Raw genomic sequence first — 24,825 nt, 5'->3', positions numbered from 1 at the left:
GGGCATCATCTTGGGCTCGATGTAGTCACTCTCTTTATTTTGTGTCTTATTCATGGCTGTATTGTGTATTTTCTTGAGTATAGAATGACAGATATAACGCTGGTGACCTGGATGACAACCTATTCCCATGAGCATAGAGTTGTCTATATATTTTCCATCCTAGGTGAGACCGAGAACTTGCACAGCATAGGAAAACAGGTGCAACAACTGGCTTCTCACATCAGGGTGAATTTTTGGCAGTGCTGGGAATCGAACTCAGAGCCTAGGAGGCCCAAATGCCCAATGGATCCACGTGATCACACCAGACTGTGAGCCGCTAAGGAGCTGGGCCGTTCCCAGTAACTGAGATTGAGCCCCAGGGAGGCCAAAATATTCCTCAATGCATCATTTAAACATGGGATATGTATCCACATCCGTGAGTCGACTGCATCGTGCATCGAGTGTAGTTATTCTCTTTATTTTGTATGCTATTCATGTATGTATTGTGTATTTTCTTGAGTATATGATGACAGGTATAACTGGACTGACATGGATAACAACTTATTCCTATGGCCACAGGGTGGCCCACACATTCTCAATCATAGCTGAGACCCAGGACTTGCACAGGAAAGGAAAACAGGTGCAATAATTGACTTCTGACATGAAGATGAATCTTTTGGCAGGGGTGGGATCAGAACTCAGATTCTATCAGGTCCAATTGGTAAATGGTTCCACATGAGCAAACCAGCCTGTGAGCCACGAAGGAGCTAGGCCATTCCCAGGACCTAAGATTGAGCCCCCCCCCCACGGGGGAAGAGTGGGGGGCACAATAGTCATCCGTTCATAAGCTGAGGGTAGAATACAAGTAAGTACATATTTGTATAGAGTAGTAGAGATGGTGACCTGTGATGGAATCCAATCTACCGTGTGACTACTGATTCTTGGATCTTTCCTGATGGCTCCATTTCATGACTGTGATGATTATTGTCATGCTTCATCAACTCTTCTTTACAAATAATCTATACCCCATACCTATAATTTCCTACTCACATAATGCAGTAACTACTCAGTCAACGATGGGATCGATAGCATTCCATGACCCTTTCTAGGACCAGACACCAGTATGTCAGGATCTTCCGACATTCCCTCCTCATAGTAGGACTGAATTCAAGCCTCAGGCCTGGAAATGATACTACTTATATACATTTTAAATATAGGATTTATACTTCTATACAGATGTTCAGTCCATACTGTGTTTGTTGTGGTTATTCATTTTATTTCTTGTTCTATTCATTTATTTACCATTTATTTTATTGACTCTGATGACACCTATACCATTCATTATATTGTTTACATCCTATCACATAGCATCTAGATTTTAGATGTGTTCTCCATCATGCCTGGCAGTGCAAGGATCTGAACTCAGGGCCTAGCATGCCCAATTCATAAATGAGTGAGTTTGAGCATGGCAGCCTCTAGCCAATGAAGCTGTCAGGTGTTTTCCAGGCACTGAGATTGACTCCCATGTTTGGCCAAAACAGCGATACATGAATAGGCAGACGGTGGTATACAAATAAATACATATTGGTAAAGAGTGCCAGCCCTCTATCTATGATTGAATGACACCTACTACATTCCTACCAACTCCTAGGTATTTATTATACCACCACAGAAGGAATATTATTCTTTTCATGCTTAATAAACTATTAATTAAGATCAATTAGCATTCTAGGATTATTGCATCCAATTTTAGATTAGACAGATGCATGAACTTCTCTTTCAATCAGCATTCCTATTTATAGGAATGAGTCTCTTGTGATCTCCTGCCATTGGTGTCAGGACTGGGATTTGAACCCAGGGCCTATGTTGACACTGATAGCCCACCAGCCATCAGCAATGGCACGTCAGGTCCACTTTGCAGCCTTGTCATTCAGACCCAGGATGGTCACTGTGCAAAGAGAACAATTGAAAAAACCCAGCCCTCTGCAGCTCGCCACTTTTTGTGCTTTCCAGCTTTTTTTTTCTTCCTGAAAGCCCTCTGGGCATAAGATCTCACGATCGGCTCTGTGTCTGGAGACTGCACTCCAGCCTAGGGAGATCCAAGCTGAGGCAGAGTTTCCACGACCTGAGGTCAAGCCCCATGGTTGCCCCCCAAAAAGAATAAATAAACAAATTAATTAATTAAGTAAGTAAGTAACTAAATTAAAAAAATAAAGCTTCCTGGTTTGGAATTTCTACTAGTTTTCTTTCCTAGTGTGGGATTTGAACTCAGGATCCTAGTAAATCTGTAGTAATGTCAGGGAAGAGTTGCCACTACTTGAGTTCAAATCCCATGCCAAACAAAAATGAAAAACTAAGTCACTGACTTAGGGGAAAGTAGTTGTGGAGATGGGAGGGAAGGAATGGTAGGCTGAAAACAAAGGAGGAATCAACAATGTTCAATAGGAAATATACTCATTACCTTGCTCTTGTAACTGTATCCCCAATGTACAACATTTTTACAATAAAAAAGTACAAAACACAGAAACAATATAGTTCTCCGACAAGCACTTTGGAGGTAAAGGAAGGTTGTGTGAATAGCTGTAAAAAATTCTGCACTGTCTTTTTTTAATGTTCAGTAGGGAACTGAATAAACATAGATACTTCCATTAAAAAAATTGGAACATGGGCAAGTATTTCTGCCATTGCTATGATTTGAGCACACCGTCCAGGTAACTCTTTTGCCCCATGGGTGAAGGCGAAGCTCATTGTCCTTGAGGAAAAGAAATTCATGCTAGAATTCCCAGGACCTGAATGAAGGTTCTGCAATGGAAAAAGTATTTCTTTGCATGTGTAATGTATTATGTATAATTACATATGTATGTTAATTTCATATTACGATTTTTATTATTGATTTTGTATTTTATTTTTGTTTTACTCATTTATTGATTATTGTATTTATTATAAACACAATATTTATTACATTTTGCACATCTATTATAAAATTATACACAATAATTTGGGACATTGAGTCATTTTTCATTACTATTTTATTAAGTGTTGAAACAATACATAATTAAATGGAAGCATTTGTCACAGTATTCACATGTTTAGAGTCTCTCCCAAGTATGTTTATCTCCCTATTGGGATTTATTTAGATGATTTATGGTCAGAAGCCTTTTCTTGAGGATACGAAAGTGAGGGATAAAATTGTAAGGGTGGAGATAGAAATGTGGCTTAGTGGTAAAGAGCTCGCTCAGCATGCATGAATGGCAGGGATTGAAACCTCAGTGCTACATACTCAAAAAAAGCCAGAAGCTGTGGAGTGGCTCAAGTGGCTATCCTTGAGAAAAAGAAGTTCAGAGACAGTACCCAGGCTCTAAGATCAAGCCTCAGGACTGTCAAAAACAATAGGCCAGATGCCAGTGCTCACACCTGGAAACTTAGATTCTCAGGAAGCTGATTCTCAGGAAGCTGAGTTCAAAGTCTAGGCAAGGAAAGCCTGTTAGACTCTTATCTCCAGTGAAGCACGAAAAGACCCCATGTGGTGCTGCGGCTCAAGTGGTAGAGTGTTCGCCATGAGCTTGTGGGCTCAGGGACAGTGCCCAGACTTGAGTTAGAGACAAACAATTGGAAAAAAGTGAGGATTAATCAAAGTACTTTTCCTATTTGTTAATTAAGAGAACATTCTTTGGGAAATCAACACTGATTTACACCAGAATAGGAGTCAGAGCTCAAGGTTCAAGTGTAGGACATCCATATGCCCTGCCTCTCAGACTCTAACATTGTAACTTTGTGTCCTATATGGTTCTGAAAGGTCCAATGTTGAAAGGTTTAATATGCTCCCAAAGCCCTTTGTGATAAGCAGTTGATTTGTATTGTCAATGTTATTACAATTCTGAACCTAGCAGAGCACCAGTAGCTCAGGCCCGTTGCCCTAGTTTAGGAGGATGAGGTTTCAGGATCACAGGGTGAAGCCAGCCAGGGCAGAAAAGTCTATGACACTCAGACTTCCATTTCTGAAAGGTCAGATGTTCTAGAGCTTCCTGTGTTTCCCATGGTACTTAAATGTTCTTAGAATTCTTGAGCTATAGAATCAAGAAACATTATTGACCCATCATGGATTCAAATGAAGTTCTCAGGATCCAAGCCCTAGCCATGGTAGCAGGAAGAACTCCAGTGTAACACTGTAATTAAGGCAGAAAACAATTTCAAAAGCCAGGCTAGATGCAGAGACCAGGCCTACAGGATTAGGAGGCAGAATGTACACATTCAGCAGGGAAGTGAGCTGCAAAACCACTTCAATCATTCCAGGCACAGCCACCAATGGGGGGAAACCTGAAACATTTGTTAGAGTTACACTATGGTCAAACTTTTCTTAGCCTCTTCAAACAATGACTAATTAACCTTCCTCCCTCAGGTGAAGGGAGCCTCAGGCTATCTTTAGGTTAACAATAGAGAGCCAGTTTAGTGGGGGACATAGTAACAGAGTAGAAAAACACTGCTCTCTGGACTTCGGGAGTGTGTTTTTCACTCTCCAGCTGTCAGATTTGAAGGCCCTTCTTCTACCTCTGCCAGTCCTTTCTCCTTCCTTCATTCTCCACATCATTAATGCAAATCCCCAATCCAGGGAGAGGCAGGGCCCTTTCTTTTCTGTTTCCATGCCTCTGAGTTAGAACCGAGCTCTGCCCTTTTGACTCTGGGGCCCTTTGCTGCCTGAGAAGTGGGAAACAGACAGTCTTCCTGCCCTGTAGTTTTGTGAAGGCAATGCTGGTGCGCTGGCATGCTGCAGAAGGCCTCATGACTGGGAATTGTTCCCTTCTTTTCCAGATTCATCTATCATCTCCTATCTATCTTTTATCTATGTATCTATCTATGTATCTATGTATCAATGTATGTATGTATGTATGTACGTACGTACGTACGTATGTATGTATCTATCTATCTATCTACCCACCCACCTACCTAGGTATCTCTTTGCCAGTTCATGGGTGGAACTCAAGGCCAGGACACTCTCTTTAGCACTCTACTACTTGAGCCACAGCACCAATTCTGGCTTTGTGTGTGTGCTACCAAGGAAACATACCCAGGGCTTCTTGCAGGCTAGGCAAGCACTCTCTCACTAATCCACATTCCCAGCCCCCTCATCTTTTCCTTAATGGTAGTTTTTACATAAGTATGCTGCCATTTTACATGCCCAAGTTTAATTTTCTGAATACTGGTTACTTCTATGAAACCTGACCTTCTCTTCCCCTGCCTGATTTGTGACTATTCTTGCATTGACCCCATAATAAAATGTAAATAAAGGCTGCTGAGAGCTTCTGTGTGCATCATATAAGGACACAGGCCTGGAACCCTGGAAGAGAAAAGCCATCGGCCTGAAATGAAGGCAATGATGCAGTATGTGCAAGGAGCATATCTGAAAAATAAACCAGTAAATAAAAGGAGAAGAATTGCATATGGTCTGTTTGCACTCAGGGAAGTAATATACACACATAACTAGGTAGGACACATACATAAACTTGGCCTTCTCTTTTTGAAAAAATTTTGTGCCTATCCCAGGACTTGAACACAGGGCCCACTGCATTCCTCAGCTGTTTTTCCCAAGGCTGAGGCTTTACCACCACCACAGATCCACTTCCAGCCATCTGTTCATTAATTGGACATAACTGCCTCCCAGGATTTCCTGCCTGGTCTAGACTCTGTCTCCTGCTCAGCTTTCTCTCTCAAAGCTAGAGCTCTATCCTCTGGGGCACTGCTTCACTTCTAGTTTTCTGGTGTTTTAAGAGATAAGAGTCTGACAGACTTCCTGCTCAGGCTGACTTTGAACGGCAATCTCCCAAAGAGTCTTCAAGTGGCTTTCCTCAGGGATTCACCGAGGAGCCCCTCCACACAAACCCTTAATCTAAATTTCAAGAGGCACTAGAGAAAAAGAGATACAAGAAGATGCTTCTAGTGTGTTCTAGATACTTAAGGTTGGAGACACACAACACTCATAATCATTAGATCATTTTATAGGCAAAAGGAGCAATGCAGACAGTATGGGGATGGCTCTAGCTTTCAGTCCTCTCATCCTGAGTAGGAAAATTCACTGCAGCTCAATGCTAATTGACAGTACTGGCATGTCCTGTGGACATTTGCTCCCAAATCCTGTGACACTCATTTGTCACGTTTGGCTACAAACCTGTGACCAGATGAGAAGAGGAAGAGAGAAAATCCTTCCTAGAGAAAGCAGCTATGAAGAATATTGGGTAGTTAACCTATAAATTCAAACCATTGGAATGACCCTGTTAAGAAGTCAGATTTTCCAGATTAAAAAGTGAAGAAGAAAAGAAAGAATGTACCAGTGGCTTCTCACTTTAAAACCAGCTCCTCAGGAGTCTGAGATGTAAAGAACCTGAGTTTGAATCCAGTCAGCATAGGAAAGTCCATGACACTACTATTTCTAAGAGATCACAGAAAGGTTAATGCACTACCCTTGAGCAAAAGGAGCTCAGAGACAATGCTTAGGATCATAGCTCAACCCCAGGACCTGACCACTCAAAAAGAGCATGTACCTCCATGTCTTTGGGTATGTATGGATGTATTCCTATAGGTGAAGCTCCAGAGTTGTTATGTTGAATGGCACCAAGCTAGGAAATTTGTATTCAATAAAATGATCTCGTAACAGAGACTGCTTTCATGACAGTGTACAATCCAGGGCTCCCATCACTGTTCCTAGGGTAGACTGAGGGTTTCTCTGCATCCCAGGCCTGCTGGAAGAAGTCTTTCTCATTGAATGGACAGGCAGACAAAAGCCCTCACTCCTGTACAGCTGTGTAACAAACAACTCCATCTGGGTCAGATAGTGAGGATGATTTTGGGCAGGCTCTGAAGGTCAGGAGAAAATGGTCTCTTTGTACCCCAAACTATCTCTCTCCCCAATGCTCGGGGAGAGCACTGACAGGGAGCCTTCATTTGTGCCACCTCCTGTGGCAGGCCAAGTCCTGTGCACTTATCCTGCCTTTGTGAGACTATATTCCGGTGTTCAGATACAGTGTTCAATAAAATTCCGGAGTCCTTCTTGCAGAAAACTAGGACACTGAACCTCATGAAATGTTTCATTGACGGCGATGATGGTCCTATGATTCCTCTCTAGGATTCTGGAAGCCTGGGAAATCCAAGCACAAATCTGATATCAAAGCTACCTGTCATCAAGGGCTGGTGAATCTCATCAGGTTTTGAAACCTTTGATCTCTCCTAGTTGAGCCCTGGGTGGCTAGGTATTGGATTTGAAAACAAGCCTGGGGTGCTGACCATGAGCTCAGTACAGAAGCCCGTTGTTTTACCATTTTGTGTAACAGCATCAATTCTAGTCTGTGTGTGTGTGTGTGTGTGTGTGTGTGTGTGTGTGTGTGTGTGTGCGTGCACATGCACGCAGACTCATACACCATTCCTTGAGGTTGAAGTGAAGACCTGAGCACTGTACCTGAGCACTATAACTAGTTTCTCTTGTACAAGGATAGCCCTCTCCCACTTGAGCCAGAGTTACTTCAGGCTTTTTTTTAGTGATGTCCTGAGAAATCAAACCCAGGGTTACATATATGAAAAACACTTTACTCCTAAGGCACATTCTCAGCCCTTTACTTCAGGTTTGTTAGTTTGTTTCTGTCTTTTTGTTGTTGTTATTGTAGGAGTTGACATCTGGGCCTGGGTGCTGTCCCTGAGCTCTTTAGCTCAAGTCTTGTGCTCTACCACTTTAGCCAAAACGCCATTTCAGTTTTTCTGGTGGTCCATCAGAGCTAAGTGTCTCAAGGACTTTCTAGCTCAGGCTAGCTTTTAACCATGATCCTTGTATCTTATCCTCCTGAGTAGTTAGTATGACAGGCATGAGCAACAAACACCCAACTTCAACTTCAGGTTTCTTAGTGGTCAATTGGAGAAAATAGGCTCATGGTACCTTTTGTGCCTGGGATAGTTTGGAACCCAGATCCTCAGATCTCAGCTTCCTGAGAAGGCGGGATGACAACCTCAGCTATAGACCCCTAGGCTGTGAACTCTGCTGCAAGGGGATCCTTGGTTCCACGTGGTGGAGTGCTAACCATGAGCCAAGAGGTAAGGGGCAGCACCCAGGCCCCTAGTTCGAGGTTCATGACTGAGAAAAAACAAAACAAAACAATTGTCTGCAGGAGACAACTCATTACTCTTCAGAAATATATAATTTTTTTCCTGCCATGGGGACATATCTGAGAGTTAATATTCTTGTCTGCATAATCATCTCAGTTGTAGAACTCTTACAAGGACCTGATGAAAGAATGCACCCTGTGAAGGACACAGTACATGGCACTCTTTGCATGACTCAGCACACAGCATTCTGTGAAAGACTCAGCGCCCAGCACCCAATGAAGGACTCAGCACAGAGCATCCTATGAAGGACTCAGCACATAGCTCTATTCAACAAGCTGTCATTAGAATTGTAGTGACAATTCTTCCACCTATGTCATTTTTTCCATTTATGACATCCTATTACATAGCATATAGATTTGCATCTGAATTATACATTCTACCTAACACTGAGCACTTTCAAAGAAAAAGAAAATGTGTGTCACACTCAACTTCTAAACTCCACAATTACATTTTTGGCAGTGCTGGGATCTAAACTCAGGGCCTAGAAGGTTCAATTCATGAATGAGTGACGGTCAGCATAGCAACCTATAGCCAATTCAGCTGCCAGGCCTTTCCTAGGCCCTGAGATAGAGCCCCAGATGCTGACCCCCATATCGCACTTAGTATAGTTATTCATTTTATTTTTGCTTTATTCATTTAGTTACCATTTATTTTATTGATGATTATTACACATGAAATATTTATTACATAGGATATAGATTTGCCTATGTATGGAACCTCACACCTGACATGCAGGACTTTCACAGAAAAGAAAAACATGAGTCACCATGGACTTCTTACTACATGATTCAATTTTTGTCAGTGCTGGCATCTGAACTCACAGCCTACAAAGCTGAGTGTCAGCATGCCAGCCTGGAGCATATTTAGCTGACAGTCATTTCCAGCACCTGAGATCGAGCCCCAGGGATGGACAAAATAAGAACAGATTGACAAGCAGATAGTATTACACAATAAAATATAGATCTTTATAGAGTGCCAGAGATGTCTATACATTCTTCAGTTATATTGACCACATTTCTACCAATTCTTGGATATTTAGTATACTTCCATATAATTAATATTTTTCTTTTCATACTTAATGAATTATTAATTAAATCATCCACTGTCTGGAAACTATTGCGTCCATGTAATAATATTCTTTGAATGTTTAAAAAAACTCATTAATATCCATTGGCCTCCTAAAATCACTCTGTCTAATTGTATAGTAGTATCCAGAAACAACCAATTCCACCTTGCCATTCATAATCTTCCATCGGTATTCCTATGAATAGGAATGAGACTCTTAAGATCTCCCTCCATTGGTAGAGGACAGGAAGGGGTTTCCAACACAGGGCCTATGTTGCCGTGTTGGCCTATGGCTTTCCTGGTAGCCCGCCAGCCTTCAGTGAACCCAGGTTACTGACATTTTTCAAATGTGTCATTCACACATAGGATGTTCACCTTGCAAAGCAAACAAATGTAAAACTGTCAACCATCTGCAAGTTGCCTTTTTTTTTTTCTGTGTCGCATTATTATTTTTTTCCTGTCAGCCTCTGGGGCCCAGAAACCCAAGTTCGGCTGTGGGTCCAGTGGCTGCACCAGAGCCTAGAATGATCAAAGCTGAGGCAGAATTGCCACGACCTGAGTTCAAGCTCTGTGCTTGACAAAATAAAAATAAATAAATAGGTACATATATTCATACATTAAAAATAGTTAAAATATTATGAGGCTCCTTGGCTTGAAATTCATGCCCTTTATTCTGCCAGGCCTGGGAATTGAATTCAGGGTCTGGGTAAATCTGCAGCACTGTCGGGGATGGGGAAGTTCACCGTGCTGGAAGACAAGAAATCCAGGCCTGTTCCTAGGGCCTGAATTCAATTCCTAGCACTTAAAAGAATAATATACATATACATTTTTAACAGATGATTTATATTTACATACACATATTTACTGCATATTAAGGTTAGTGTATTCATTTTATTTTGTGTTTTATTAATTTTTTTATGCATTTTAGTGAGCATGATTATATATACCATTTTTGGCATCCTATTACATAAGACAAAATTTTCCCTATGTATTCTAGATCATTCCTGAGACCCAGGACTTTCACTGATAAGGAAAACAAGTGGGACAATTATTTTGTCCACCAGGATTAAGTTTTTGGCAGTTCTGTGAATTGAACTCATGAATTCACTTCATGAATGGTTAAATGTTAGCAGAGTAGTCTGATGCAAGTGCAGTTGGCAGGCAAAATTGAGGACCTGAGATCAAGCCCTAGGAATGGCCAATATATAAACAGATAGATGTTTAGATTGCAGTGTGTGTGTGCATTTTTGTGTGTATTTACATATGTATATACATCCATAAATATATACAGACAGATATACATTTATGTAGATTCTAGTGTATAACCCTATATAAAGAGTGATGTCTATATCTTATTTTTAATATATTCTTTTACTACCAATTATTCGGTCTAAAATTATGCCTCTATTAATTAATCACGGTAGAACAGTTAATGAAGAATTAATCAATGACCTATATTTATTACATACAATCTTATACTAGAATGACTAACTAATTAGTAATTCAATTAGTACATTTCAAACATTTTATTAGTGTTCCAATACATAGGAACAAGTTTCCTAGATCTTCGGCAGTGTGTAGGTGCAGTCCCAGGATCGAACTCAGGGCCTACATATCTGGGTTGGACTCAGGCTTTACTGATACCCCTCCAGCTTTTGTCATGCAAGGTCACCTACAATTAAAAGACTAGTCATTGAGACCAAGGAGGGTAACAGTGCTGAGGAAACAAATGTAAAATTGTTGTGTGAAACTTCCTGGGTTTTTCCTCCTCCATTTTTGTTGGTTTGATGTACTTTTGCCAGTGCTGGGAGTTGAACTCGGGTCCTAGGTTCCCTGGATCATATGTGGGTATAGAAGCTGCATCCCAGGCTATCATAATCATGGTTTAAGACACAATAAAATGGTTCGTTGAGTAAAAGGAGCTCAGGGAAAATGTCTAGGCTAACAGTTCAAGCCTCAGAACCTGCTACAAAAAAGCCATTAACTCCATGTGTCTGAGTATGTATGCATGCATTTGTATCAGTGAACATCCAGAGGTTCTATGAAGAAAGGCACCCAGCTAGGAAATTTGCTTTGAATAGAATGGTTTCATAGCACAGACAGTGCTTTCTAAACAGTGCATATTCCGGGGTTACCCTCAATGTTCCCAGAGTAGCCTGAGGGGTTCTCCATACCCAAGGCTGCTGGAGGAACTCTGCTTCATTGTTGGAACAGGCCGACAAAAGGCCTCACTCCTGTACAGCTGTGTAACAAACAATTCATCCAGGCCAATTACTGAGAATGAGTGTGGGCAGGCTCTGAAGGTCAGGAGAAAAAGGCCTCTTTTTACCCCAAGCTCTCTCTCTCCGCAGTGCTCTGTTTTGACAGGAAAACTTCATTTTCCTGCCACATCCCGGGGCAGGCCAAGTTCCCTGCACTCATCCTGTCTTTATAAGACTATGTTTCAATGTTGAAACAAACTGCTACCATTAATTCAAGAGTGCTCCTGGTAGACAATTAGGGAGCTATACCTAATGAAATGATTCATTATTGGCAACGATGCCTCCGTGTGTGTGTGTGTGTGTGTGTGTGTGTGTGTGTGTGTGTGTGTGTGTGTGTGTGCATATACCAGTCCTGGTGCTTGAACTCAGGACCTAACCACTGTATCTGAGTTTCTCCTGTACAAGGACAGCACTCTACCACTTGAGCCACAGTGCCATTTCAGGGATGTGGAACATTTCTATGGATGTGGTACTGAGGATTCAAACCCAGGGTTTCACACATGCAAAGCAGTCTACCCCTAGGAAAAATTCCCAGCACTCCACTTCAGGTTTCTTTCTTTCTTTTCTTTTAAGTTGGAGGAGTTGAAGTTTGGGCCTGGGTGCTGTCTCTCATCTCTTCAGCTCAAATCTAGCGCTTTAGCACTTGAGCTACAGGGCCCCTTCAGGCTTTCTGGTGGTTTTAGGAGATAACCATCTCAAGGAATTTCCTGCCCAGGCTGGCTTTGGACCATGATCTGAAATTGCTTTGAACCAAGATCTTCAGCTTCCTGAGCAGACAGGATGATAGACCTCAGCTAAAGACACCTAAGCCCTGACACTTTGCTGCAAGGAGGTCCTTGGCTCAGCATGGTAGAACTTTAGCCATAAGCCCAAGAAGAAATTCAGCACCTAGGCTGTGAGTTCAAGGTTCATGATGGTGAAAATTAAACCAAAACAATTGTCTGCAGGAGACATCACTAGAGCTAAATATATACATAAATTTGGCCCTGCCTTGGGGACATATCTGAGCCTCAACTTACTCATCTGCATAATCATCTTACTTGTGTAGCTCTTATAAGGACCAGATGAAAGAATACAACTCGTGAATGACTCAGCACATAGCACCCTGTGAATGACTTAGCACACAGTACCCCATGAATGATCCAGCACCCCGTGAAAGACTCAGGACCGAGCACCCCAGGAAGGTTTCATCACATAGCTGTATAGTATAAACTGTCTTTAGATTTAAGGTGCTTTCATCAGTATCACCACTCTTTCACATACACATCACAAACCACACAAGATAACATCTTACGGTTTAGAGGGGTGTTTTTTTGTGGGGAGTATCATCAGCCTCGGGGATTTCACTCATAGGTTGGAAGTACTGTCCGAAGATCTTTTCCTCAAGGCTAGAGCTCTACCATTTTGAGGCATAGCTCAGAGTCTCGCAGACTTCCTGTCAGGGCTGAGTATTCAACCCACCAGTGTCTGATATCATCCCCCAAGCAGCAAGGGGTGAGCCAGCATCATCTGGTTCCATGGTGCTGGGTTGCAGCTGTTGACCTCTGGCTAAGTCATGTTAGGTGGCATCCATCGGCTTCAGACTCGCAGCTTGCTCTGTGATGAGGTATTTGAAATCCTGGCCTTCTATACTTGCAGTCAGAATATTCTAACTTGTTTTTGGTGCCAGTCCTGGGGCCTGAGTAAGGGCCTAAACACAATCCTTAAGCTTTCATGCTCAACAGCAGTGCTCCACTTCTTGAATGACAGCACTACTTGCTGTTAATTCTGTTCATGTGATATTGTGGAATGGATCCCAGGGCTTCATACATACTAGGCGAGCACTCTACCACAGAGCCCCAGGAATGTCAAGTGTAGAAATAGATATGTAGATTGTTACACACACACACACACACACACACACACACACACACATATGTATATACATACATATATAAGTACATATATATATGTATGTATAAAACAAGACAGGGATGTCTGTATATTAATTAATTATATATACTATATTACTACGAATTATCAATAAATTATTCCTTCCTTTATTTAAGTATTATGGTTGAATACATAATAAAGTATTAATTGAAAATTAGTCAATATACTATAATTATTGTGTATAATTTTATAATATAATCATACACTACTAATGTAATTATTACTTTGCAACATTCCATTTGTATGGATATATATCAAAATGCATTTCTTAGGATCTCCTGCCATTCATAGGTGGCAGTCTTGGGATTCACACCCAGGCCTAGGTTGCTGATTTTGGCTATGGCTTCCCTGATAGCCCACCAAACTTCAGCAGGGCAAGGTCACGTACACTTTCCAGGCCCTGTCATTTAGAACCAAAATGGTTGCAATGCAAAGAAAAAAAAACATATAAAACTGCCTTCTGGAACTTCCCAGTGTTATCCTTCTCCTTTGTTTTCAGTTTGGGGGCCAGAACTCTGGGTCTGGGTGCTGTCCCTCAACTCTTCAGCTCAAGGCTATCGCCCTACCAGTTGAGCCATAAGACTACTTCCAGGTTTTTCTGCTTATATGGTGCTGAGGAATCTAACCCAGGGCCTTATATATGCAAGGCAAGCACTGTTTACTGAGCCATCTTCCTAGCACTTCTACTTTTTTTTTTGATAGTCCCAATGTTTGAACTCAGGTCCTAGGATCTCAGGATGGGCTGTGGGTCCAGAAGCTGCACAGCAGCCTAGGATGATCAGAACTGAAACAGAGTTGCACGAGCTGAGTTCAAGCCCCAGGCATAGCCAAAATATATTAAGGCCCTGGCTTGGAATTTGCACTGTTTTTCTGGCAGGCCTGGGATTTGAACTCAGGGTCTGGGTAACTCTGTGGTACTATGGCGGAGAGTAAGCTCACCGTCGTTGAAGACAAGAATTTCAGCAAGAATTTTAGGGCCCAATTTCAAGCCCCAGTACTGAAAAAAGTAATATCTATATATGAGATCTATTTACGTGCATGGGTTCAAAACTTATGACATTTATTAACCTTGTTTTTATTTTATTTAGTGATAATACATATATAGCATCTATTTCATTTATTACATCTTATCACATGGATCTATTTGCATATAGATTATACATCATACTGAGACCCAGAACTTTCACAGACAAGGAAAAAAATGTGTCAAAATTGGCTTCTGACACCACATATAAAATTTTGGCCATGCTGGGATTTGAACTCACAGCCCACAATGCCCAATTCATGAAAGGGTCAGTTGTAGAACAAAAGCCTTTGGCAAACTGAGCTTCCAGCCAGTTCTGAGGACCTGGGAACAAGCCATAGTAGTGGCTGATAGAGAGAGATAGAGATAGAGATATATCTCTATCTATCTATCTATATTTCTACAGAGATATAGATATATCTCTATCTATCTATCTATATCTCTACAGAGATATAGATACATATCTCTACAGAGATATAGATAGATAGAGAGACAGACAGACACACAGATAGATAGATAGATAGATAGATAGATAGATAGATAGATAGATAGATAGATAGATAGATAGGTAGATAGATAGATAGATAGATAGATAGATAGCTCTAGATGCATGAAACAAGAGAGAGATGTCTGTATACTATGAAATTGCATATATGATATTACTACTGATTACTGGGAATTAAATTATTCCTTCCTTTTTTAAGGATCATGATTGAATACATAATAAAGTATTAATTGAAAATTAGTCATTGTATTATAAATGTTGTGAATAATTTTATAATATAATCATACACTAACTACTAATTTACTTGTTACTTTTATAACATTCCATTTGTATAGATGTACATGGGAATGGGTTTTTAGAATCTCTGCCATTCATTAGTGGCAATCCCAGGATTCGACCTCCAGACCTAAGTTGCCAGTTTTGGCTATGGCTTCTTTAATAGTCTGCCAAACATCAGCAATGCAAAGTCATGTACTCTTTCTTGCCTTGTCATTTACATCCAGGATGGTCACAATACAAAGGGAAAAAAAAGTAAAAAACCACCTCTTGAACTTCTCAGTTTTATGCTTCTGCATTTTTTTGCCAGCCTCAAGATTTGAACTAGGGTCCTAGGATCCAAGGGTGGGCTGTGGCAGAGATGCCAAGACCTGAATGCAAGCCCTGTGCTTGGCCAAAAAAATAATAATTATTATAAGGCCCTGATTTGGAATTTGCACCATTTTTCTGGCAGGCCTTTTATTTGAACTGAGGGTCTGGATAACTCTGTGACACTGTGGGTAAAGGGGAAAAGCTCACTGTCCTTGAAGACAAGAAATTCAGACTAGTTCCCAGGGCCTGAAATGAAGCCCAGCACTGGAAAAAGTAATACTAATATATGAGATCTATTTTCATGCATGGGTTTACTGCATATGATCTTTATTACCCTTGTTTATTTAGTATTATTACCCATATAATACTTCTTTTATTACATCATATCACATAGGATATATTTGCATATGGATTATACATCATACTGAGACCCAGGACATTCAAAGAGAAGGAAAAAAGTGTCAAAATTGGCTTCTTACTGCACGAATAAATTTTTGGCGATGCTGGGATTTCAACTCAAGGCCTACAATGGCCAATCCATAAATGGGATCACAGTCTTAGCACACCAGCCTCTGGCAAACTGAGCTCCAGAAAGTTCTGATGACCTGTAATCAAGCCACAGGAGTGATCGTTCTCTCTCTCTCTCTCTATATATATATATAGATAGATAGATATAGATATAGATAGATCTATATATTTCTGTATATATCTATAAATTTATAGATATAGAGAAGATATATAGATATATAGAGAGAGATATGTCTATATCTCTCTCTATATATCTATAGAGATATCTATAGAATATAGATATATATCTATATATAGAAAGAAATATAGATAGATAGATAGATAGATAGATATGTAGATATATATGCATACAGAGAGAGAGGGAATGTGAGGATATTAAATTATATATATGATAACCATTATTAGTTATTAAATTATGCCTCCATTTAATGAAGTATCGTGTTTGAATACTTATAAAAGCATTAATTAAAAATTAGTCAGTATCCTTCCATTATGGGAATCATACTATGGTGCTAGAGTGGAAGATATAAATCCAATAACTTTACTGTGGCATTATAAAATAGAATCATGAATTTACTGCAAATTTAATTATTACTTTTATAACATTCCATTAGCATTCACATGAATATGAATGAGTTTTTCAGGATCTCCTTCCATTTGTGGGTGACAGTCCTGGCTTTCGAACTCCAAGCCTGGTTAGTTTCTTTTGAATGCAAACCATTAGAATGACACCTTGAAGATTTCAGATTGTTAAAATTACAAAAAAGCACAAAAAGATGAAAAGAAACGAAGGAGCCAGGGCTCTTGCCTGTAATCCTAACTCCTCAGGAAGATGAGATGTAGAGAATGACAATTTGAATTCAGCCGTGGCAGGAAAGCCTGAGACACTCTTATTTTTAAGAGATCACAGGGAAAAAAAAAACATGAATGGGGCTGTGGCTCAAGGACAGAATGCTACCATTGAGCAAAAGGAGCTCAGGGACAAGGCCTAGACTCATAGAACAAACCTGGAACTGCCCCCCTTGCCCCCCAAAAAGGAGGCAATAACTCTATATCTCTGTGTATGGATGGATGATGTATGGATGACAGGCATTCAGCAGGTTGCCCATGCCCAGTCCCCCAACCTGGGTAAGCTGGAACAAGCCCTCAGAGAGTTCTAAGTCTGAGCTGGAAGCTCGAACAAAGCATTCTTCTCTGCCATTTAATAACTGAAGTCTTATGTTCTGGCTGAGGTGTCCAATCAGGACACCTAGCAGCCAGCCACTGCCTCCAGGGAGATCACAGTACCTAGACTGTAGGAGTTGTCAAAGTTTCTGGTTCCATATTCTCTATCCCTCTGTAGGATGTGAGCCTAGACCTCTAGGGCCTGGTGGCTATAACTCATTTATCATTCCTCATTGCTGAGTCACAGGCTGGTCCGAAATCTTGGCAAAGATATGAAATAGTCAACAATATATATGCCGAAAGGGATATACCAATAAATCTCACCCTCATAATTCCCATTAGAAGGGAGCCTTGGGGTGCGAATGTGGCTTAATGGTAGAGTGCTTACCTAGCACGCACTAAGCCCTGGGTTCGATTGCTCAGTACCACAGAAAGAGAAAAAGCCAAAAGTGGCACTGTGGCTTAAGTGATAGTGGGCTAGCCTTGAGCAAAAGAAGCTCAGGAACATGCCCAGAACTTGAGTTCATGCCCCAAGATTGGCAAAAAAATAAGTGAGCCTGATGAGACATATTCTTCTGGGAATCAGAGGAGGTCCGAGGTTATAGGTAAGAGGTAGGGTAGAGGGTAGGTGTTGGTGGTTAACCTCTGTAAGCTACTCAGGAGGCTGAGATCTGAGGATCCCAATTGCAAGCAGGAAAGTCTATATGAGACACTTTTCTCCAATTAAACACAAAAAGCCAGAAGTAGAGCTGTGGTTTAAGTACTAGAGTGCTAGCCTTGAGCACAAAAGCTCAGGGATAGGATAGCATCCAGGCCATGAAATCAAACCCTAGGACTGGCACACACATGCGCGCACACACACACACACACACACACACACACACACACACACACAAGATAGAGCATTTGCCAGTCAGCCTGCACAAGTTCCATCTCTAGCAACTCAATATGAAAAAAAAGTGGGAGAAGGGAAGTAAATACTTGCTCCAGGAGGTGATATAAGCAGTGCCAAAATTCCCCAGGAGTTCTAAGATGTGGATTCAGGGCAGAGGGCCTCAGGCAGAAGGTACAGTATGGGCAAAGGTCCTGAGGTGTAGAGCAGATGGTGTGGGTGGAATGAAGGTTCTGTGGCTTCAAGCAAGTATGGCAGGACATTCAAGGCTGAGTCACAGGTAGGGCAGAGGGTGGGGTCCCACAATGGGGCCCAGGGGGAAGATTAGCTCGGCTTTTTACCAGGGACCCCATCCATTTCCTGTGGCTGGAATCTTATTTTTAACAGCTCCTGACCCTCTGACCTCCTTTGCATATAGAAGGCAGGGCAAACGCAGGGAAGAACGCTTGTTTGACCCATTGCAACAATGAGAAGTATAAGTTGTCATGTTTAAAACGAACTTTACAACTTTGATGCGGGCGGGGGGAAGGTTGGGTGGGGGGCTGGGGGGAGGCTGGGAAGTGATGGGAAGGGGAAACAAAGAAGGAGGCTACAATGCTTGGTAAGAAATGTACTCATTATCTTGCCCATGTAATTTTAAGCCCTCTGTACAGTATTTTCACAATAAAAAGAAAAGAAAAGCTTCTAGCACAATGGCACCAGTGGCTCAACCCCTGTAAATCTTAGCTACTCAGGAGACTGAGATAGAGATCTTATGTGAAGCCAGCTCAGGGGAGGAAAGTTAGTGAGACTCTTCTTGCCAATGAACTACTAAAAGCCAGAAATGGAGCTGTGGCTCAAGTGGTAAAGTGCTAACCTTGAGGGAAAATGTTAAGAGACCAGAGCCCAGACCCTGAGTTCAAGCCCCAGTAATGGCACACAAAAATTAAAGAAAAGCTTTCAGGAGCTCCTACTCCACTGTGGTGAAAGACTAGTCCTCAGATGACTGAGATGTGAGGACCACAGTTCAAAGCCAGCCCAAGCAGGAAAGTCCAAGAGACTCTGATCTCCAAGGAACCTCCATAAAACCGGAAGTGGCTCTTTAGCTCAAGTGGTAAGCTGAAGAGCTTAGGGACAACGCCCAGTCCCAGAGTTCAAGCCCCATGACCAACCCCTGGCCTGCTAGTACCTCTGTGGCTCTAGGCAGAGTACTTTCCAGTGGGCCCCTAAGGGTCTCCCAATGTCTAGGTGTCCTACTCGGCTTGAGAGCAGCCTGTTTGGAGGCCATTGTCTACAAAACAAGACATAGTACCAGAGAAGGGTGGAGTCTTGGGGCATGGAGATAATCAGAATGGCATCTGTCATGCATGTAATGTGGATCTGAGCAGTAAATTGATGTCTCAGACCACAGTTCTGAGCCAGGAGGGGCAGAAGCTGCAAGATTTCATACCAGGTAATGCCCATTCATGCAGGTATCACAAGAGTGTGAATTTGTCAGGCCTTGGGCAAGTGTTGAGTTGGGCTCATGAAAGACTTGTAGGCTCAGGAATCCACAGCCGGCTGGCTGATGCTTGTAGCAGTAGCTGTCCCTGGAGTCCCAGGGCTCAGAGGCCTGCTTTTCTCACCAGTGCTCAGGGACACAGGAAGGTCTGCAATCGTGGGCTGACTACAAATGAGCATCCATAGTGCCCTCTCCTTGGTCCTGTGGCCCAGTGCACAAATGGAGGGACTGGTTCCATGGAACTTACTTCCATGGCCCAGACCCCTCAGCCCAAGAAGGATTTAGGGAGAAAACACTTGATATGCCTGTAGAGTTTACTGTGACAATGCCTCAGGACTGCCCCCAGTTCTAGCTCAGCTCATCATTACCACCTTCCTGTGTATGTTTGTGTGTGTGTGTGTGTGTGTGTGTGTGTGTGTGTGTGCGTGCGTGTGCATGCATAAGCACCTTGGTTCTAGGGCTTGATCTCAGGTCCTGGGCTCTGTCCCTCACATTTTCATTCAGGGCTAGCACTCTTCCACTTAAGCCACAGCTTTTCTTCCAGCTTTTGGGTGGTTATTTGCAGAAGAGAGTCTCACAGACTTTTCTAGCTGGGCTGCCTCTGAATGGCAATCCTCAGATCTCAGACTCCTGAGGAGCTAGGAGTATGAGAGCATGAGCTATTAGCATCTGGCCACACTTCCTTTCTTGACTAAAACAGACTACCTCTCTCCAGCTGAGCACACATCTACAGCTACCCCTCCTATCCCTGGCTTCAGATGAAACATAACCTCCTCCCCTGAGGAAAAAGAATGGGATCAGGCTTGAGTTTTATGTTCTTCACAGTCAGAGGCTGGTGGAAGCTGATGTGGAGGTCAGAGATCTAGGCCAGGGCAAGTAGACAGCTGTTAGAACAGAAGAGTGTAGGAAAAGATATCCATGCAGTTGGAGGCCAGTGGCTCATGCCTATAATCCTAGCTACTCAAGGCTGAGACCTATGGATCAATCAAGATTCAAAGCTAGCCTGGGCAAACTCTTATCTCCAAAGAATCACGAAAAAGATGGGAAGCGGAGCTACCGTAGTTCAAGTAGTACAGCACCAACCTTGTGCAAACAAGCTAAAGATACCTAGGATAACACCTAGGTTCTGAGTTCAAGCCCTGGCAAACACACACACACACTTCCTCTGGAGGTGGACAAAGATATGGATAGCTGAACTTGGGCTCCAAAGGAAAAGTGGAATATTTAGGTCTCTGACAATTTAAGACTCATTATAGATCCTGATAGGGGGCTAAAGGCAAGGTTGCAATGGAGAAGCAGCACCATCTGAATTTAGGAATAGGCAGACAGGCACTCACCAAGTGGACAGAGAAAAATGAGGGAAAAATACACACACACACACACACACACACACACACACACACACACACACACACACACACACACCAACGGGTAGCCCAAGGCCTCAGCAGTCCTTGAGCACATGAATATTCCAACCCCCGGGAAGATGGCAATATTGGTCTCCGAACAACTGTAGACAAAACTCAGAGCCTCTCACACATCTGGAATGGCTCCTAACACAGCAGGGCATTTCCTACTGTACACACAGCTTTTTGCCAGAATTTGTTATTTTTTATTTCAGTTTTCTCAAGGCTAGCATTTTATTGCTTGTACCACAGCTCCATTTCTATCTTTTGCTGGTCACTTTCAAATCAGAATCTAATGGACTTTTTTTTCTTGGTCTGCTTTCAAACCACAATCCTCAGATTTCATATTTCTGATTAACTAGGATTAAAGACATGAGCCATCAGTGTGGCTTCTACTTTTTCCTCTATAGTTATCTAATGCACATACTTAGATAGTAATGTAAAACTGAGAGTATAGAAGCAAGATGTACAGTGATGATACTGTCCTGTCAGAAATTCAAGTTAGTAATGTAAATTTCTTCATAAGACCATAAACAAAAAATACCATGATACAGTGTAAGAGAACTCACTATTGAACATATGAGCTTTAAGAGCTTTCTAATAGATCCATTATTTATTGTTACCTAACATTATTAAAACATATGAGGCATTAGTAAAATAGAAGTCCTATGCATGACTACATAAATTCCATGTTTTTTTAAAGACACTTGTTTTCATCTAAAAAAGTAGGCCTGTCTATTTTCTTCATGTGATTTTGATGATTGAAGGTGCTTAGTGAGAAGGTGAAAATGTATTAGTAGTCCTAAACTATCAATTCTCATTTTTTCTTCTTGGAGAATATAATGATCAAAGCAATAGTTCAGAATCAGCAAGCAATAGTTCAGAATCATGCTTCCAGTGCAAGTGGACCACCAGTAAGAAATCCTCAATACCATTTTACACAAAGTTTTGTCACAGATACAATCTGCCTGCCTTCTCTAGCTGCTTTACTAGCTTGGACCTATTTCTTCATTGTACAGGAAAAGTGTCATTCAACTGATTTCAGTCAGATCTGTTACTAGAATTACCAAGGATTTAGATTCTTGTCTGTTATTTGGTCAAAGCTATGTCTCTTTATGTAGGCTACTAAAAATGTATTTACTAATTTCAAGTAAATACATAAATTCTATTTCAATCTTTTTTAAAAAATACAATTTTGTTTGCTCTATCAATTGATCAGAGGCATGGATTTTGTGGCTAGCTAGGTCATTGCACATGTGTATCTCTCTTCCTTTCTCTATTTCATGGTTCTCATAGATAATATGATTGCTCCATAATTATCCTAATTTATTTTGCTTTTATATTTTTGGTTGTATCATTTCACTTTTTGCTCTGCCATTTCCCAAATCATTTATATAGAAGGCATTATTTCATATTTTCTCATTCCTAGAATAAGCTGCACATGAAGACATCACTGGTTCTCATTTTCAGTCTGTACCTTTGAATATGGAGGAACATCTTTCCTCTGTTCTCCATCAATTCCCTACTCTCCAGTTAGAATAATTTTGAATAGTAAAATTAGAAAAAGAGAATATAAATCATGGTGAAAAAAATATGCAGAAAATTCACCGGATATTTCTGACCAGTTCAACCAATGTGAACTGTTAGGGAAATACATGGAAACCTCATTCCACTGGCTCTCAAAGTCTCTGCTTAGTGAATTCTTAGAAAGATGAGGAACAAGATGAAAAAGTAAGGAATAGTATCAATTCCAAGACAAAAAATGGAGAAGGATCCAAGTAAATTTCTTCATTGGGCTACTGAAAATATTCAGCTTACTACAGTGCGGAAACTACTTTTCAAAAAGGCCACTCATGTGAATAATAGGGGATGATGATGAGTATACCCCACTTCATCTGGAATCCGACAGTGGACGCTTAGACATTGTCCATGAGTTGGTGGCTCAAGTGGCAAATGCAATAACTGTAGATGGCTGGACACCCCTGCAAAGTGTATATATGCAGAATAATACCAGACTGGCTTCTTTCTTACTTCATCATGATACAGATACCAATGCCCTAACTAAAGGCCTCTTGACCCCCTTACATCTTGTGCTGAGAATTGAGATAGCAAAGATACACTGGATCTCCTTCTGTTGAACCATTATATAAACCAGGCGTGAAGAACAGCTTAGAAGAAACTGCATTTGAAATTGCCCAAAGGATAAGTATTTATCACTACCTCTATGAAGCTGTGGAAGGCTGTACAAATTGTTCTCTTAAGTCCTAATGGTCGGGTTAAGTTTCTTAAATTTCAAAAATGCAAGTCCATCCTTTGTGTCCATACAAAATATTTCCACAATCCAAATAAGGACAATATCTTTTTTTTTTTTTTTGCTCGGTCATGGGGCTTGAACACTGGGCCTGGGCGCTATGCCTGTGCTCTTCAGCTCAAGGTGAGTGCTCTACCGCTTGAGCCACAGCTTCACTTCCAGTTTTCTAGTGGTTTATTGGAGATAAGAGTCTCACGGACTTTCCTTCCCGGGCTGGCTTTGAACCGTGAGCCTTAGATCTCAGCGTCCTGAGTAGCTAGGATTATAGGAGTGAGCCACCAGCGCCCGGCAACACCAATACTTACTGTAAAAATTCATGAATTCCGTGGAATTCTTCCAAGTGAATTGCCTGCATTGGATGTCAAAATGAATTCAAGAGTTTTTGTATACATGTATAATGATTTCTGCAGAGTTTGTGATTTTTTAATCAGAAATAATTTTAATGTATCTGTTGAAATGAGTAGTACAGAAACTAAAGTATTTCTGGTGGTTGTCTGAAAAAGAATATTTTAAAATATTCTATATTCTATGTTTGCATAATGTTCATAATTTATTTTATTCTTTCCTAGATATACTTTGAATTCTATATTATTTTATAATATATTGGTTCATTAATGTGTCCTTTCAGATTGTATTCCATATAGAAAGTTTTAGATTCCTTTTTTGCCTAGGTCCTAATATTATTTTTCTTTGGGATAAAATGACAATTTTGTCTAATTTCAAAAGTTTTGTAAAGTTTATGCTATGTAAACGCCTTTCTGAGGTGAAGATTTAATACACTAATGCCAAACTAAATTTAATTTAAAGGAATTACGTTTGTTGTTACACTTGTTATTTTGTAATCAACTTTTTTTTTTTTTTTAGGTCCGGTCCTAGGGCCTGAACTCTGGGCCTGGGTGCTGTTCCTCAGCTCTTCAGCTCAAGGCTAGCGCTTTACCACTGAAGCCACAGCGCCACTTCCGGCTTTTTTCTTTTTGCTTATGTGGTGCTGAAGAATCGAACCCAGGGCCTCGAGCATGCAAGGCAAGCGCTCTACCACTGAGTCACCTTCCCAGCCCTGTAATCAACTTTTTAATAACTGTTTTTCATTCCTTGCATCTGAAGAATGAAAAATACGGAATACTTCACAAATTTTCATATCATCCTTGTGCAATTGCCATGTTAATCTCTGTATTGTAATTTGGGAATACGTGCTGCTGAAGCATGTAGTATCTTCTAAATTTAAGTAGTTAGTGATGCAATCTTTATACAGGCTTATATCCGTGGGTGCCTACTTGGAACAAGGAAATCTTATTGTTCCTAACAATGCTATTATTTCCCTAAAATTCTGTGAATAGGGGAAAAATTACATGTTCAATCGATTGCTCACATTTGCAATTTTTTTTGTCAATGACAATTTTAAGTCTTTTTCATTTGGAATTTGATCATACTTTCAATAATTTATAGCTAGGTCCAAAGGTGATGGCTTTTTCAAGTACTTATTGATCCAACTGAATTAGGTTTGTGGAGCTAATGGATTCAAAGTAAGCCTTGCTTAAGAGCTAC

The 24,825-nt window shown here is 41.0% G+C and overlaps 1 pseudogene; it reads right to left on the bottom strand.

The window, feature by feature from the left end:
• Positions 1-24,388: 24,388 nt before the first annotated feature.
• On the bottom strand, positions 24,389-24,485 carry LOC122114083 (annotated as a pseudogene).
• Positions 24,486-24,825: the final 340 nt, after the last annotated feature.

The sequence above is a fragment of the Dipodomys spectabilis genome, unplaced genomic scaffold, assembly GCF_019054845.1.
Source record: "Dipodomys spectabilis isolate Male_0828 unplaced genomic scaffold, ASM1905484v1 ptg000105l, whole genome shotgun sequence".
In the NCBI taxonomy this organism is placed as follows: Eukaryota; Metazoa; Chordata; class Mammalia; order Rodentia; family Heteromyidae; genus Dipodomys; species Dipodomys spectabilis.
This window is presented reverse-complemented; position numbering and strand designations above follow the sequence as displayed.